This window comes from Cricetulus griseus, chromosome 7, assembly GCF_003668045.3.
Source record: "Cricetulus griseus strain 17A/GY chromosome 7, alternate assembly CriGri-PICRH-1.0, whole genome shotgun sequence".
In the NCBI taxonomy this organism is placed as follows: Eukaryota; Metazoa; Chordata; class Mammalia; order Rodentia; family Cricetidae; genus Cricetulus; species Cricetulus griseus.
This window is the reverse complement of record NC_048600.1, coordinates 36,131,964-36,148,338: the sequence shown is the minus strand read 5'-3', so window position 1 is coordinate 36,148,338 and position 16,375 is coordinate 36,131,964. Positions and strand designations below refer to the sequence as shown.

General features: G+C 45.0%; 1 protein-coding gene across 6 annotated transcripts in view; it reads left to right on the top strand.

The window, feature by feature from the left end:
* The window catches only part of Clec16a (C-type lectin domain containing 16A), a 214,373-nt gene that overhangs the window by 103,022 nt on the left and 94,976 nt on the right, over positions 1-16,375 (top strand). The window lies entirely within an intron of this gene.

The following is a 16,375-nucleotide window of genomic DNA, read 5'->3' as shown; positions in this document are numbered from 1 at the left end:
TTTCTGGCATTGTGAATTAAAGGGTTTCTGTCTGAGTCCAGTGGAAAGGGGGTTTCTTGATGCCAAAAGGAAGCCTGTAAAAAACAAACTATCAAAATGAAAAGACACAACAAACCCCAAAACAAGCCACCAGTGTTTAGGTAAGAATGGGGGCTTTGCAAATCAGAAAGATATGTGCTCAACCTATAACCTTGAACTGTATTGACCATTGTCTTAGGATTTCTGTAGCTGGGATAAAACATCATAACCAACACCAACTTGGGTTTATTTAGCTGACATCACAGTCTGTCATCGAAGGAAGTCAGTGCAGGAACTCAAATCAGGAACCTGGAGGCAGGAACTGAAGCAGAAGCCATGGAGGAGTGCTGCTTATTGGCTTGTTTGTTACTCATGACTTGCTCAGTCTGCTTTCTTATACAGCACAGGGACCACCTGCCACAGCACTACCATAGTGGGCTTGGCTCTCCCCATTCAGTCATTAATCATTAACTACCTAACAGGCATGGCCATAGGTCCATCTTGTGAGGGAATTTTCTCAACTGAGATTCCCTCTTCTCAAAAGATTTCAGCCTGTGTCAAGTTGATTTAAAAAAAAAAAATGTAAAAGGGGGAAAACAAATAACTAGTACACCATCATTCGTTGCTTCAAATTTCCCTTGGCAACATAAGGCAAATAAAATAAAAATTTTATTTTTGAGACAGAGTATCTCAAAATAGGCCACACTGGCCTCAAACTTGAGGTCGCCTTGCCTCATCGCCAAAGGGCTAGGGTCACAAGCATGTTTCTCCGTGGCCATTTTATAATTGAGATTTAAAAGAAATGATGGTATTCCTAGATCTTTCTCACACTTATATGGCTTTCAAGTTCTACTTTCCCCCAACACTTACTTGGGAGGTAGAGGGAGGAGGAACTCTGTGAATTCAAGGCCAGCCTGGTCTACAAAATGAGTTTCAGGATACCCAGAGCTGTTGCACAGAGAAACCCTGTCTTGAAAAAAAATCTACTTTTACTATTTTTAAGTGTATGTGTATGCAGGATATGGGATACAAGTAATGAATGCAGGTGTCCTGGAGGCTAGAGGTATCAGATCCCCTGGAGTTATCAGCATGAGCCACCTTGTCGGTGCTGGGAACTGAACTTAGGTCTTCTGTAAGAGTAGCAAGCCCTCCTAACTGCCTAGCACATTTCTCCATCCCTGTGTTAGGAGTCTTTTAAGAAACAGAAAACCCAAACCAGCCACATAATGGAAAAAGAAAGGGAGCTGACTGATAGCTTTTGAAAGGCTGAGTCACACTATCTTCAGACATTGAATCTGGGTGTTCAGACAGTCACATGGAAATCCTCCCCTTGCCATCTCTTGGCCCTGCTGTCCTTTTTCCCCAGCTAATAGAAAGATGGCGACCATCAGCCCTAGGATTATGCCAGCTAAGTAGCCTTGACAGAAACAACTATAAAAGTTAGAGTAGAGTTCTCAGTTAACTCCGGACCCTAAGGAGACTAAAGAGGATAATCCCCAAGAAGAGGTGTGGGCTAGGCGAATGGAAGCAGCAGGAGCCACTCTGTAGTCTGGCTGTTTGAAACCCTTTTCTGAGACATAATTTATATAAAATAAATTCCTCCAACCTTCAGTGTATATAGTTCAGTGAATTTTAACAAAACTTCATCTGTGTAACCAGCTCTCATGACTAAACCATTGAGTGTTAGCTTTTAAACCAGCTCTGCCTTACTCTTTCTCCTCCACCACAACCTCTGTTTTTTCCATTGAAAACTGAGGGTGGTTGCTATGCATTGTGGCACATGCCTTTAGTCCCAGCACTCAGCAGGCAGCAGATCTGTAAGTTCAAGGCCACCCTTGTCTAAAGAGCAAGTCCTGAGACAGCAAAAGCTACACAGAGAAACCCCATCTGGGGGCGGGGGGTGATTGCAGGTAGAAGACTCCTGGAAAGCCTTGCTTCACATACACAAGGCTGCAGCTCCCATCCTTACTACTCAAGGAGGAAAAGGACAGAGAGGTGGCAAGTCTTGCTTTAGTGACTGAGTGAAAGATGCCATGGAAGCCACAGCCACAACCTAACTCCTAATCTGAGAAGCTAGTAGCTCAGCACAACACCTGCAGAGTGCCAGGGTACCCAGCATGTGGGCACCTTTCACTGAGTGGTCAAGATGTAGATAGAAGAGTACCTCACTGGCTCATTTTTCTTTTCCTGGCATTTCTCTTGTTTGTGCTTTCATCTTCCATTTGTTAGAGAAACAAAGGAATCATGACCTGTCTCCTTTGACCCTTCCACCCTGAGAAACAGCCACAGTGATTTCTGTAAGGCTAGAATTGATCGAGAACCAGTCTTTCTCTGATTTGATCCATGCAGAGAGGGAGACAGCTCACTTCAGTGTTATATCGGTGAAATGGAATTACATTTTATGCTGGGAATTCACATTTCTTCACTCTTTCCCCTAGGAAGGGCCCGGCTGAAATAAAGGTTAAAAGTATTTCACTTATCAATCTTAATTGATTAGTTGCTAGTTGAGATCACTTTACTGAGCCTTTTTGGGTAGTTGGCCATTAAGAAAGTAATGGCTACCCATCCTGACTGCAAATTATGTCTCTTGCTAAAGAAAATGGCATTCAGAAAGCTCAGAGCAGTAAGGATTTTTAAAACCTGGTGCTGGCTTTTGTTGTTGTTTGTCTGTTTAAAATTGTTTTGGTGTTTGTAATATTGAAGATCATCATACTTCAAAGTACACAGAAGATTTCTATAAAATTGACCCCGGATTGGTTGGGTGATAGCTGAGTGATTGGAAGTCTGGCATGTTTCTGTCTTCATGGCAAGCTCAAAAGCTGGGTTGGTGCACTTTTATCTCCCATGCTGGTAGGTCTGGTAGACTTAAAGAAATGCCTACTCTATACAGCAGGAAGTGTGTCATAACCTGTACTTATTGACCTTGTTGCTCTGATAAAAACACAACCTTGGAGAACTTGTCTGCTGACAAGTACCGGTCGTCAGTCCTGTGTGGCAGGTATCATACTAAAGGTGACTTCCACCCAGGACAGCAAAGGTGTGGTCACACTCTGGGAAGAAGTACACTGGCTCTGCTCTAATTGAAGCCCCCCTTTGTTCTCCTGAACAGGAGACTGGCATGGGGCAGAGGTTGTGAGCTATTTGCAGGGTAGTCTGTGTCTGCTCAATGTAAGAGGAGAGAAGAACAGAGAAGGAAAGAGACTTTGGGGGAAATAGCATTCTGGCTCATCAACCTCCAGGCTTCAGCCTCACAGTTACTGAGTTTGTATCATCTGCCTAAGTCATTTCTTTTAAAATGTGCCTGCACCCAGCACACATTAATTGTCATGGCTTTTCAACCCTCTCTAAGGGTTGATAAGGACTGACGTTTTCTTCCTAGTTGACTGAGTAGCCACCATTTTGTAAATCCCAAGACTCTGGGGTACTGGCTACTGTTTGGGGTTAGACATGGAGCTGTATTCCTCTGCTCTCAGCCTGCCCTACTAACTCCATAGGCAGCCCCTGGTAGAGCCAGAAGCCAGCCATAGTAGTATCTGCTGTGTCACAAAAGGACACTTTAAATAACCAGGAAAATAGGTAGAGTGTGATCACCACAAGAGGGAGTATCTAGGAAACCCCCATCTGCTGTGCCTTAGTAGGTGAAAGAAGCAAACATACAAGCATGAAGCAGGGTTTCCAAGCAACCTCCCACGCCATCTCAGGAGGAGATAACTGCCCACCACAGCATCACAGAGCAAAAGTTAGATGGCTACTATGCCGAGTACTTTGAGAGCAGGTGACAGCTGAACTGGCTGGAGGTCAGGGCAGCCAGCAGTCTGAGGGCTTCATGGGGATGTGGGTGCAGGAACCAGCCCAGCAGGGCTATAGATGGCAACAGCGGTGGGAAGAGGCTGGAGAGGAAGCCTTGCAGGTCCCATTGGCAGAGCCTATCCTCAAGTAAGACAGGGAGGCTTTATAAAGTTGGCTGACTTGATTGTGTCACAGAAAGCCTTTCTGGCCTCAGTGTGAAGTGTTGGTTTGTGGATCAAAATGTACAACAGGGAGGCTGAGCCCACAGAGCTTTCCTGAAGAGTCCAGGTCCACAAGGTGCTCCCACATGCGGCTCACATGCCTATGTGCCCAAATGAAGTGTCCTTAAACACTCTGCCCCGTCTTTGGCCTGGGTGCAGAGGCATGTTATTGCACAAGGACTAGTCCCGGTGGATCCAGTTTGTTCTCTGGGACCCACAAAGGGGGACTATTCTATTCACCCTCATGTCTTGGTCCAGCAGGCTTCTATGGCCCTTCCCCCTCTCATCCTGGCTGCTTCTAGCCCAGGATCTGCTTCTTTAAGAGAGGTGTGGAAGAAGCCTCAGGTCCTAGAACATCCTCCTCAGCTCCTTCCCAGATTATGGCCGTATACAAATTGATTCGCCTCAGTGTTAACGGATAGTTCTTCCCGCCAGCCTGGTCCCACAACGCATCAGCCCCAAATGAACACTCAGAGACTTATATTAATTATAATACTATTGGCTGTTGACTAGGGCTTCTTATTCCCTAGCTCTGTCTTAATTATTAATCCATAACGACTAATCTATGTATTTCTACATGGTCTTATCTTACCAGAGAATGCCTCACTTGCCTCCTCTTCCCGGGGGGGCTTACATGATGATTCCCGCCCCTGCCTACATCTTACAATATCCTCCTCTTCTCCTAGACCTACCTATCTTGCTGCCCTATTGGCCACAGTGTTTTATTCATCAACCAATAAGAGAAACATATGTACAGAAGACATCTCCATCACCTCTGAGCTTCAGTTCTCTTCTGGATAAAATGAGAACAACAATGCTTACCTCTGCAAGAATATTAAAGAGAAATGCAGGGATTGCCTATCACTGGCCTTCATGCAGTAATGTAGTTTAACAACTGGTAGAGTGTTAGCAAGAACATTTTGTGTTAGTTACCAACATTTAAAGTCAGAATATTTCAATATAGAAACCTAACTTCCAAAAAACAAAACAACAACAAAAAGAAAGAAAGAAAGAAAGAAAGAAAGAAAGAAAGAAAGAAAGAAAGAAAGAAACCTAACTTCCTATTCCTTTTGAGTCTGAGAGGATCTGGCCAGGTGGAGTCTGCATCTGCCTGACAGACAGTGACTGGCCACCCCTTTTTGTATGGGATACCCTTGTCCCCAGCTATGAGCTTTTCCTGAAATCTAAGCCTGTGCTCCCAGCAGCATCTCAGGATGCTTCTCTTGTTCTGAAGAGCACATGGATCCATCCTCCCATAGAACCAGCCTGTAGCCTTCTTGTCTCTGTTGTTCACATCTTGCTAGCCAGTGCCTTGAGCTCATCTTGACTTCCTCCTCTTTCTTACACTCCAGTTCCACTGGCCAGTGCACCTCAGCTCTTCCTATCCAGTGTCAATGAGCCACCTATCTCCCTGCTCTACTCCAGCACCTGGGTTTGTGTTGTTATTGTCTTTCACCTGGTTACTTCAGTCCATCTCTTTTTGTGTTACTTGCTTCTCTGTTGGGGAAGATTCTTCTCAGTACATAATGTTGGCCTCTCAAAACGAAAGTCAGATTGTGACCTTCCGTCCCACTCTGAATACCAAGCAGAACCTTTGGTGACCCTCAAAATCAAGCTTCAACTGGCATCAACGCCCTCTGTCTCCTGCTCTTGTGTTGATGTAACTCATACAATCCAACATCAGCCCCACCCCCACCCGCCCCAAGCTCCACTTGTTTCCCAGAACAAGCATGCTACAACTCAGTAAAGGCCCATTGAAGCTCATGTGTCTCACTGTCCTCAAAGTCTTGAGATCCAGCCCAAGTCACGCCTTTTATTCTTTCATTTACCAATGGATATGAGTATGACTATGGAAGTTGTACTATTTGTTTTCATGATGCTGGCTGGGACTTGAACCCAGGGCCTTGTACAATAGAGACCCTCTGTGACTATCATAAAAGGCTTTGCAGAGGATCCCCCCCCCCCTTGTTTCAACAGTTCCTCCATCTGCTGTATTTTCTTGTTCTCTTGTAGAGAGCTCTTAGGCCCAGTAAGCATGCCTGACTATGCTTATCTGATTGCCTGGAGATTCATTTCCAGAAAAAGTATCATGAACTCCCCAAGCAGGTTATGTGGTTTGATTGTAAGTCTGTAAAAATGTGAACTCATTGATTTGTCTTGCAAAGCCAATGACCATTTTGCAATCCTGTTTGTCAGTTCTCGAAAATTCTGTTGGCTTATTTTGCTGATGACCCAGGCATGACCATATTCTTCATACTGGTAAAAACTGAGAAAATAGCACAAACAGTTAGCATAGTGAAAAACAAAGGCAGACTGTAATATCCCAGAAGGAAGCAGCCTGAGTCTTCAGCATTGTAAATGCTGGACTGGAGTGAGCTCAGTGGACGTGTGTTTGCCTAGCATGTTCAAGGCTCTCAGTTCCATGCACAGAACTGCAAAAATATAATTAATGTATTATACAAAATATGTAAACAACCCTATTAAAATGAGAATGATTGCTTATCATGTGAGGACCTAGGTTCAGTCCCCTAGGTTTAATCAAAATGAATGAATAATAGTGAAAGCCGAGTGTGGTGTCATATGCTTGTAATGTCGGGACTCAGGAAGCTAAGGCAGGAGGATTATTAGTTCAGGGTCAGCCATGACTACATAGGGAAAGCCTGGCCCCCAAAGTAAATAATAAAGTATCACAGAAGACATCCCCCTTCCAAAAAGGGGTCAGATACAGAGATACTATTCTTAGATATTACTCTTAGTCTATTCAAGAGCAACTAAAGACACCTGGCAGCCATCACCATGGATACATTTTGGATTAGGAAAATTTTAAGTGGTCTGGAGCCATGGCTCTTGGGTTAAGAGCTCACACTGCTTTTGCAGAGGATCTGAGTTCCATTTCCAGTACTTATGCCAGGTGGCTCACAACTGTCCGTAACTCTAGCTCCAATAACCACACACCTCTGGCCTGCCTCAGAGGGTATGGCCTTCTGTACTTGCATACACATACCCATGTGCAGAAACATACACCTACATATAATCTGAAAACAACATTTAAAATCTTCCCAATTGTAGTTTTAAATAAAGAATGTCTTTCTGGCAGCTGGGTTTTGGAACCTGCATGTGAAGGAAGCTGTGATTAGATAAGGTGACTGGAATCAGTGCTGTGTTTCCTGGGTGTGATAGTGACCTTGTGGTTATGTGTGCATGTTGTTAGTGAGGAAACCTCATATGTTTAAGAATAAAGTGCCTGGTGCCTGCTGCTTTGGAGTGACTCAAAAAACAGCAGTGTATGCTTGTTGAGGCTAAGAGAGAAGAAACAAATATAGCCCAGCATTAAATCTCCTGAATGAATGAATGAAGGACACATGTTTGTTTATTGTAGCCATCTTTAAGCTTTTCCGGAAGTTTGAACTTTTTCAAAATAAAAGTTCAAGGGAGTGGTAGGATGAAGATTAGTGCTTTGAAAATTTATCATTTAATAAACAGTGTATATTATATTCAGATACCAGGGCCCTGAGATTTGGAGAAGCCTGGGTGTGCATTCTAGCTGATATTGGGCAAATTAGTTCACCCCTATGGGCCTTTTCCCCCTTGGTAAATTGGGTTCTAACAGTGCCTGCTTCTGCATTCTGAAGGCTAAAAGAGATGCCCTTGGAAATCCTCTGAATGAGCTACAATGAGTACAGACTTTGGGAATAAATACAGTCAGCATTCATGTCCTGGCAACTCGCTGAGAGCTAAAGTAACGTCCTTACTCTCTAGAAGAACCTCTGTAGCATGGTTTCATTAGCACACTGTCTAAGGCACACACTGGGAAATGGAAGGATTCATTCAGGCTTATTAGTTAAAAGGCATGTTCCAGGAATGAGGGCACCTGCTGATTTGAGCAGAACCGCTGAGACCTCAGATCAGGCATCCCGGCTGCAGCCCCAGAGAAGTGGTTTATTCAGTGTCAGGCTAAGTAGGCTGACACTATTTTGTTTTTGTTTTTTTGTTGGTTGGTTGGTTTTTGGATTGTGGAGAGTTGTTTGGGGGTTTTTTGTTTGTTTGTTTCTTTGTTTTTAGTTTTTCAAGACAGGGTTTCTCTGTAGCTTTGGAGCCTGTCCTGGAACTCTCTCTGTAGACCAGGCTGGTCTTGAACTCACAGAGATCTGCTTGTCTCTGCCTCCCGAGTGCTAGGATTAAAGGTATGTGCCACCACCACCTGGCTGGACTGACACTATAATATGAAACCTAAGAGGTATGTGTAAACAGCATCTGGACAACTGGGTTTCCAGGAGACTGTGTTTGGTGGCTCTTGTGCCTGCCCTCCCTGGCCTATTCTTGCTCTTCAAGGGCCCACACAGGGTCTCCTTAGTGAAGTACCCTAATGGGTCTCCCTACCTTCCTATCATCCACCAGAACAGATGGTCTTGGAGTCATTCCTGACCCCACTTCAAGTCCCATGATCAGAGGCTTACTCTCCAGCCTTACCCTTCACCTCCCCAGTCCAGTCCTCTGCACCTTTCCCCTGCCTGGGTTGTGACACGTTTGTGTCTACCTGGCAACATGTTGTGCACTGGCCAACTGCCTATCTCTTGTCTTCTCCTGAATAGCATCTGCTCCCACTCCTCAAGCACACCTCAAATGAATTTACACCTCCTACTTAGTGTCTGTCTCCTGGTGCCAAGCACAACACCTATCACACAGTAGGCACTCATGAAAGGCTGCCAGGATTGTGCCAAATCAGGCTTTAGCAGCACCTTGAATTATGTAATAGCATGGAAAGTTACATTAACATGAAAGTGGCACTTCCAAGTGTTGTCTCTCATTTAAGGCCAATGAATGTTGCATTATGGACTGACATTTGGTCCTCTAGCTATCTATGTTTGAATAGTAAGGTTTCTAGTTGACACACACCCAAATCTAGTGAAATATCTCAAAGATCTTATACCCTTCCTGGCAGTTTCTTAAAAATATAGTTTGTTTTCATTTCAGCAGTTGAGTAAACCCAAATCATTTTTCTTCTCCAAGGGCTAAAATCAATACCCTCCTCTCCTTCACCTCTCTTTCCTCCCACTTTCCACTCCTCCATCCCTCCATCCATCCATCCCTCATTCTCCTTTTCTCCTTCATCCTTACTCTGCTTTGAAACTGAGTCTCTGACCTGGATGGATGGGGGAAAAGACAGATTTGAATTAAACCCATCCTCTAAGGAAATGGAGACTCGGGATTAGCGCCATTTCCCCTCTCTATGAATTAGACTTCTCCTCTGTATACTTGATGAATAATGTTGCTGGCCACTTTTCAGAAATGAAGTCGAAATAAGGAGAAATGAAATTTGTATCTTATAAACTGACTGGAAATGTGATTATAATACAGCTGTCAGTTTTGTTCAAGTGAAAAATTTCTAAGTAAATCCAATTGCAGCATTATTTGGTTCCTTTAAAGCAGGGTGATGTAGCTGTTTCCTGCGTATTGATTATTTGATTGGTACCTGTCTGCTGGACCTATTTTTTTTCTCAGTAGCACTCATTGATGTGGTTTAATGTATATTCCTGTAATCTTTCCCTGTTTTATAAACTTGCAATCATAATTGAGCTACATTAGAGAGACATGTTCTGCTGAGATCACAAGGTCACCTAACGACTGTGCCCTCTTCGGTTGACTGTGGATTGAAGTGGGTCTAGGACAGTTCTGACCAAGACAAAAGCTAGGAGGCAGCTTTCCAAATGGAGCCTGTGCCTGGGGCTGAGGCCCTGCATGAGGGAGGATGGCTTTGGGACTCTGCCCTTCTTTCTCTGTAAAAATTATTGTTTCTACAGAAGACACTCTGCAGCTTGAAGCTATTTTCCAAAATCCTGTCTGTTCCATGCATTTGAACATGAGCCACAACTGACTTCTCAAACAAGAGAGGAGGGAAGTGGTTTAAAATTAGTTGCTAAAAGAACCATGGTATCTGAGGCCTACTGAAACCCTTGGGAACTGGGTGGGTCCTGGACACTTCCACTGGCAGGGCCAGTGTTTCCAGTGCCTGTCTTGGCATCCTAAGGCATATTCCATGACCTTTCTACCTCAGACACCTTGGGGCAGTGTTCAAGAGGCTGTTGGGGAGGGTAAGATATTGCTGACAGAGCTGAGCAGTCCTGACATGGACTCTTTTTGATGTTGTAGTTTTTGTTTTTGTTTTGGTTTTTTTTATTTTATTTTTTTGACATGGTCTTATAGAGCCCAGTCCATAGGCACCAGCCAAGACACCGTGAGACCTGCCAGGTCATAAAGCTGGCTTCAATTCTTTCCACGTCCATCTCCCCATAAAGCCCACTGCTAGCTCTCCTTGTCCAGGCTGAAATCCCTCTGTAGTCTTGCTCCTCGCTCAGTCTCTCATCAAAGTGCTCAAGAAATTGGCCAGTTCAGGCAGCAAGTGGGTAAAAAACCTGACCCTTCTCATTACCTGCAGCTCCTCCACTCTTACTGTAACTCAGAACACAAGCTTTTGAGGAGGAAGTGCCTTTGCTTCTCCATAACAGACATCAGAAGCTTTTATGGCCACTGGCTTCTGTCTTGGGGTCTTCTGCAAGGCATTATTTGCATGTATAGCACCCTGACTCCCCTTTCTAATGCTGCCTAAACATCCACAGTTCTGTGGTGCTGGCTCTTCAGTGGCTCTTGAGCTACATGCACTGAAACCAGCCTCTTTGACAACATCTGGCTGACAGGAGGAAGGGACCACTCCCTTTGGACCTTTCCTATGAAAGCTTCCATAGGAAATAGGAATCTATAGGAGAGCCTGGTTGAGGGTTAGTGTTGAATTTGAAGACATTCCTTGCACTGGCTTGCTCAGTAATGCTGTCTGGGACTGTGCCACCCACACAGAACTCTAGACCCTGAAGCTACTATCGTGCTGCCCACTGCATGCCTACCTCCCCTTCTAGGCCAACAAGAGAGGGATCACACACAAGATCCAGTGATAGCTCCTTGCCTCAGGAAGGAGGATTGGTGGAATATACGAAACAAAGCTCTGAAACAGCAATATATACCATGACTTTTTTGAAGGTCTAAGTCAGGAGAGGGCTGCCTCCATGTGCCTGTCCTCTCCTTACCCAGGAAGTCACCGGCCACTTTCCCCAGCATCTAGCTTGCTGACTGGCCCCAGTCTGCTTTTAGCCTGCCCTCATTCTAGCCCATTCCAGCCCCACTGGAAAGGAATCTGACTGCTCTTTCCTCCTGTATTCTCCTAGGAAGATGGTTTCTGTTTAGATTAGGCAAAGTACTTAGAAGTGCTGCCTCCCAGGATCCTAAATTCATACCAAGTAGGAAGGCACTAGAATACCATGGAGTAGCTAGCTATTAGAATCTCTGTTAAAAAACAAAGAATAGATGTCTTCACCAGGACTTAAGAACTCCCAGGTGAGGCTCTCTGAAGTCCTAGTGACTAGCGTAATGTGTGGCAGACACGGTAGATGTTCTGGACCAGGTTTTCAAATGAATGTCCAATATTTTTTGCTCTACTAAGTTTTTAAGAAATATCTACAGAGTTAAAGATGTATCTCTGTTAGTAGAGTGCCTGGAATAAAGCTGTGATTTCAATCCCCATCTTCCTACCTCTTCTGTGTCCCCACTCCGTGCTCCAGGAAGAGAAACCCATGCTACACCCAACATGTAAGCTGCTTTCTCTGAAAGGTACCCTCAGAATTTGGGACAGGAGACAGGATAGTCATGACAGGAAACTCTGTCTAAGAGCTGAGAGCAAGAGAAACAGACAGAATACTGAACTTAAATTGTCATTTCTACTCTAACTTGCCTGTAAATAGAAGTGACTGTTGTTTTCCATATTATCCTAGTGTGCAGAGCGGCTGTGCAGCATGGAGTCCACCTCTGACCCTGTGTGTCAGGATAGGGCAGATGGGGAAAGGCCACCAGTTCTGAGTTAGGCAGAGCTGTAGGGGAGCCTCAGCCAGTTCTGACTCTTACCACCACCTGTAAATTCAAAACTCTGAGCCAAACCCTTTTCACTTGCTCTAGGGTAAAACTTTGACATCTGTATGCCTTCTAGAGCATTCCATTGCATTACCTGTATTTGGAACCATGATATTAGGCAGAGCGAGGAAGGTTTTGGAACCCAATACTTAGTCTTTGCTGCTTTCTATGAATTGCACTTCCCTCTGGAAGCTCTCCTTACCCACTTGCCAATCAGCCAGATGTCAGTAGGGAAGAGTCTCTGGGCTGAGGGAAGCAGCTATGTCTGTCTAGGTCGTGAAATTGGCTTTCAGACTGAAGAAGATGTGCTGTCTAACTCCTCATTGTGTGATATAGATCCCAGTGGGCTTGACACTGTCCTAACTGCAGGTAGTCCCTGTCCCTAAGCACTCCACAGAGGAGGAGAGGGTTTGCATGTTATGTGCAGCATGGGTTTCTCTTCCTGGAAGTAGCCTGGAGACACTCAGGAGAGATAGGAGAAGGCATGCTTCCACTGTCCAGCTCCTCCAGTTGGGAATGAACAGGTAGCCAGCCCTGTAACCGTCAGCCATCCCTCTCTTCCTCCCCATCATGACTGTTTGTATGCAGTTGGGATTGTGTAAAGTAACACACAGCTTGCCAGCCATGATCAAGAATAAGTCCACTAGCCTCACTCTAGGCCTCAAGTGCCTTGCCTGAAGGAGAAGGGTTTTTGAGATGTGTCGCTTGCTCTTTCTAAGCTTCTTGCTGACTCTTGGTCCCATATGTAAACACTCAAACAGTGCTGAATCCAAAGAGCTCTGCAGCCCCCATGCAGGATTCCTCAGGCAAGCTATGCTTGGCCTTGGTTAAAATCACGTCACCTTCATGAGGTTCCCTTGCACAATTCACAGCTGTCTGCAGCATGGGAACCACAGCTCGCTCCATTTCAGACATGGTAGTGAAAATGCTCCAGGAGCTAACAGACTATGCAGGCTGGAGCCAGACAGCCAGACCAGGGAGATTGACCTGTCCTCCCCTGTTTCTCACAGCTTCTCGAAATCATCTTAGAATTAAGAACTAAAAGTTCCCATCCCCTCTTCCAGTCCACATCCCAGGCTCCCCTTGGAGACCATCATTTTGTAGCCCAGGTTAGGCAAACCTTTCTTACCTCCCTGCCAAATCCTCATGCAGATCAACCCCCCCCCATAACTTCCTGGATCTTCATCTTGGTACATCCAAATTATCTCTTGTATTCTTTACTTTTCATTACCCAGAGGCAGCCCTTTGCCTTGTATAATATGCTTTGCATTTTTCTAAATGCAGCTGGGGTTTTCCAGAGCTGTGCAAAGCCAGGAAATAAAGAAAGCATGCCATTTAAATGACCCCTGTTAACCTTTACCCTTTAGGTGGCTTCTCATAAAACTCACTTCTCTCCCAGCTCTGCTTTGTGTTCTCCAGTGCAGGGAGCCTGCTGAAGAGCCTATAGCTTTCTCTAACTCCTTCCCTTGATGTCTTCCTCCTGTGATTGTCCCATACTAGACTCTCATAGATGTCAGAGGCAGAAATGAGAGTCTCAAGAAGTATGCAGCTGGAGCTAGATTTTGAGCTAGATTTATGTGGCCCTGTTACTGGTATTTCCTGAGGTCTCTCAGTCCCCTGGCTTCAGCTGCTTCCTTTCCTATCCTCTTGCTGTGTAAAACAGTAATGATCACAGATACCGCCTACTGACCTTTTCCTAGGGCCAGACACTGCTAGCAGTGTTTCAGACAGCTTAACTCATTGAACCCTACAAGTTGGCCAAGTAGTTCCTGTCATCCTCACCTTTTACAGATGAGCATGCTAAAACAGGGATGCTCAAGATTCAGTAGCCTCTCAATGTCATTCTGTGCTGGAGGAGGGGAGGAGGTACTCTATACAAATCAGCACAGCACTTAGACTCTGGGCTTGGAACTAGAACTCCCCTATCCTCTGCTCGTGCGCTAATGAGCCACCCATCTATCATTGGCTAAGTTGTGGATCCGGGCGGGTATTAGATAGAGACAAGAGAAAAATCATCAGCCCAGCCCTCCTTTAGGCAGCTATTGGCATCCAGTAGAGGAAAGACCCATCCAAAGATGGGTTTGGATGCCTCAGGAAAGATGGGGAATAGTATATTGAACCTTTTCTAGGGAAGGGAACAAGAACTGATTGAGAGCCTGAATTCTTGAATCCAGTACATTCTTACGATTGTTTACCAGGCAGGCAGCCCAGGTGAGGGCCTGCAGGCAGTGAGCCATCCAAAGTCAAGTCTCCAAGGATATGGGGCTGATGTCACTAGTCCAATCCTGAATACCAGGTGGTATGTGTTGGATTCTGGTGGCTGCCCTATCAAATTTATGCAAACTTGGGTACCATACAGCTCTGAGGTCCCAAGAACAGTGTGGATCTCACTAGGCTCAAATCCCAGCATTGTTCCTTCCTGAGAGTGCTAGGAAAGAACCTGTTCTCTTTCCTTACCTAGATTCTAGAGTTCACTCCTTCCATCTTCAGAGTCAACAATGGTGGGTTTTGACTTCTCTAACCACTCCATCTCCACCTTCTGCCTTGATCTTCCACTCTTAAGGATTCCTTCTAATTACATTGCACCTACTTTAGCAATCTCAAAATGATCTCCCAGTTTCAGAGTTAAGTTTCAGAGTTTAAGTTAATCGCACTTGTGAATTCCCATGTGAAGATTCCCTGTTCTCAAGTTCCAGGGATTAGAACATTGGGCATCTTTAGGAACTATTACTCCATCCTTCAGGGATATGGAAACTGACAGCTTTCAGGGATGGAGAGGATGCCAGAGGCTCTGTGACATGCTGTACCTGAGGAGCCCCTGAGAATGGATGGCAGATGAAAAAAAAAAGAAAGAAAAAAAGGATATTAGCTATGAGATTCTCTGGGGTTATGTGACCTTGAGCCCCTCAACTCAACAAGGACTTTGGCAAATGACCGCTTGCTGGACTGAGATCTCCACCAACAGACTCTGAGTCTCAGAAACAGCAAGAGCCTTTGGCCTAGACTCCTCTGCTTTGCAGTTTCCAACTGTAACTCTTCCTTTGGCCCCTTCCTCCCACTGTATTCCCCCAGGATGTCTTTGCCCTCCCTCAGTTTTAGCCACTCAGCCCACCTTGCCTTCTTGTCTGTCTTTGTTACCCAATACCTGATCTCTACTCCTCATACACTTCCTTTGACCAGGGTTCTCTCGGTGGCTAGTCCCACTTCTCCAAAACTCCCCCTTACTTTTTGCCCTTTATGAAAGGCTTAAATCTCATCTTCCATAGCCATCCAACCCTCCCAGACTAGACACTCAGGTCTTCTAGCTATAGGAGCTGGCTAGCTATAGGACTGACCACTACTTTTCTTCTCATGCCCTCAAATCTAAGCCAACAGTCCTGAGCCAAAGGCCAGTGGAGCTTTGTGAGCTGAAATGGGGCAGGAGCAATTTTAACCAAAATTTACTTGGGGTTTTAAAGAGACCTTTCTCCAGGGAAGGATTAGAGTTCCAATCATTCATGGGTCTGTTGCATAATGTTAGTGTCTGACTCAAGTGGTCAGAATTTAAAATGAAATCCAACATGGCAGAGCATTTTGGCTTTTTGTTTATCAAGAAATAAGGACATTGTTGACCTTGATAAAGCATTCTGATTCAGGCCTTAAGTGTGTGTACACAGAAGTTTGCCAAGTTCTACAATCTTCTACAATCATCCCCCTCAATATTGACTGCTCTTGTTTAAAAAAAAAAATCCACACTTACCTTAGAAATGGTAGCCTGTGAGTCTCTCTCTCTCTCTCTCTCTCTCTCTCTCTCTCTCTCTCTCTCTCTCTCTCTCTCTCTCACACACACACACACACACACACACACACACACACACACACACACACACTCAGAGGGATTTGCTTAATAGAAATCCAGATCTGGGGCTGAGAAAGGGGCTCAATTGGTAAAGTACTTGCCATGTGCCTGTGAAGATCTGAGTTTGGATTTTACCAGTGAGTCAAAAACCAAGCACAGTGGTGCATGGTTCTGGGGAGGAGAGGCAGTATGATGTTTGGGGCTTGCTGGTCAACCACTTTAAACAAACTGGTAAGTAACAGGTTCAGTCAGAGACCTTGTCTCAAAAGGTAAGGTAGAAAAGCAGTTGAGGAATGTTGCTCTCTGGCTTACATATTCACATGTGTGTATGTATACACACACAAACCCAGATCCACTTGCTAATGGTTACTCTGCTTTGTAGGGCCAGACTAGAGCTCTTTGGGGGTTGCCACATCCCCACAGGCTGCCCCTTCCCAGGAAACCCAAGGCAAGAATTTCACTTTTCTTCCTGCTGTGAAAAAAGTATAGTTTCTTGAAACCAAGTGTCAGTCTTCCCCCAACACTAGACCAGAATACAGCTATGTTTAAAAGC